Source organism: Cebus imitator, unplaced genomic scaffold, assembly GCF_001604975.1.
Source record: "Cebus imitator isolate Cc_AM_T3 unplaced genomic scaffold, Cebus_imitator-1.0 Scaffold85, whole genome shotgun sequence".
In the NCBI taxonomy this organism is placed as follows: domain Eukaryota; kingdom Metazoa; phylum Chordata; class Mammalia; order Primates; family Cebidae; genus Cebus; species Cebus imitator.
Window position 1 is genome coordinate 215,855 of NW_016107400.1, and position 2,222 is coordinate 218,076.

Genomic DNA, 2,222 nt, shown 5'->3' on the forward strand with positions numbered 1-2,222 from the left:
GCTGGGATTACAGGCTTGAGCCACCGCGCCCGGCACAAACCCATTCTTAAACCAACTTATGGCAAAAAGAGGGCTGTCAAGATTGTCCTAGAACAGTTGTAATTGGTACCTATAATCAAATGGGATTCATGGAGTATAGTTATAAAACAATTTCATGTTTGCCTCCTAAAGTCTTTTTATTTTTTATTTATTTAATTTATTTTTTATTTACTTATTTTTTTGAGACAGAGTCTCCCTCTGTCTCCCAGGCTGGAATTCGGTAGCTAATTCTCCTGCTTCCTCCTGAGAAGCTGGGATTATAGGCGCCCGCCACCACGCCCAGCTAATTTTTGTATTTTCAGCAGAGACAGGATTTTGCCATGTTGCCCAGGCTGTTCTCAAACTAATGTGAACATGGTGAAACCTCGTCTCTACTAAAAATACAAAAATTAGCCGGGTGTGGTGGCAGGTGCCTGTAATCCCAGCTACTCGGGAGGCTGAGGCAGAAGAATCGCTCGAGCCCAGGAGGCGGAGGTTGCAATGAGCCGAGATCACACCACTGCACTCCAGCCTGGGCAACAGAGTGAGTCCCCCCCCCAGAAAAAAAAAATCAGTTCCTTGCTTCTTCCAACTTCTAGAGACTGCTGGCATTCCTGGCTTATGGCCCCATCACTTTAATCTTTGCTTTGGTTGTCATATTTCCTACTTTTTAGTCAGAGTTCTCTCTGCCTTACACTTGTGATTACATTTAGGGCCCATTCCAACCATCTGGATAATCTTTCCATCTCAAGATCCTTAACTTAATTATATCACAAAAATCCCTTTTGCTATGTAAGGCTACATACACAAGTTCTGGGGATCAGGAAGTGGCTATCTTCTGAGGCCATTAGCCAGCCTACCACAAGACACATAGCACAGCTGTTAACATTCTCTAAATAAATCTTCTCAATCCTCTCAATCTGTAACAACCCAACTCTTTGTATAGGTTGGAGAGAAGTCTGAGAACCAAGCAACCTGTTTTTGGATAATTCCTAGATCAATTCTGCATATGGTCTTACTCCTTTTCTGGTTTGCTGCATTTACAGTATCTTGGAACCTTGACAGAAACTTTGATTTTAACTCCACCATTCATGGTCCTCTTCCTGGGGCTGGGTCCACATTCTCTAATTTCAAGGAAGCACCACCTGATACCTGAACAAAAATAGCATTTTTTTTTTTTTTTTTTTTTTTTGAGTTTTGCTCTTGTTGCTCAGGCTGGAGTACAGTGGTACGATCTCAGCTCACTGCAATCTCCACCTCCCAGGTTCAAGCGATTCTTTTGCCTCAGCTTCCCAAGTAGCTCGGATTACAGGCATGTGCCATTATGCCTGGCTCATTCTGTATTTTTAGTAGACACAGGGTTTCTCTATGTTGGTCAGGCTGGTCTCGAACTCCCAACCTCAGGTGATCGGCTCACCTCAGTCTCCCAAAGTTCTGGGATTACAGGCATGAGTCACAAAAATAGGGTTCCATTAGCAAGAAGGAAAAAGAAATGGCTCTTCTGTATTGGGGTAGACAGCCTCCTCCAAGATATCTCCCAAAGATCTTGTTCCCTGGTATTCTTACTCCCATATGAAATAAAGCTGACCTGAGTAACCAACAGGATATTGTGGAAATGATGCCGTGTGACTTTTGAGGGTAGATAATACAAGACAGTTTAGCTTCTGTCTTGTGCTTTCTCTTGGATCATTGACTCTGGGGAAAGCCAGCTGCCATATCATGAGAATGCTCAGGCAATCTTGTGGAGAGGTTTATGTAGTGAAGAACTGAGGCCTCCTGCCAACAGCCAAACCCACTTGCCAGCCATGTGAGTAAGCCACCTTAGAAACCCCTGTGAAGCCTTCAGATGACTGCAGACCTGGCTGATACCTGACTATCTCACAGAAGACTCAGCTAGGACCACCCTGCTAAGCTGCTCCTGAATTCCTGACCCACAGAAACTGAGATAACTACACATTTACTATTGTTTTAAGCTGTTACATTTGGGGGTAATTTATTATGCATCGATAGATTACAGGTATAGGACAAACAATTTCAAAGGCACCTACTATAGCTAAAGGCACTGAACATTAATTCTAGCCTTGTCCTCATAGCAGCCCTGTGAGACGATTACTCCCATTTTACAGTTAAGCAAGCTAAAACTTATAAATGAGATGTGAGCGGCCAGAAGAAGTGGCTCACATAATCTTGGCACTTTGGGAGGC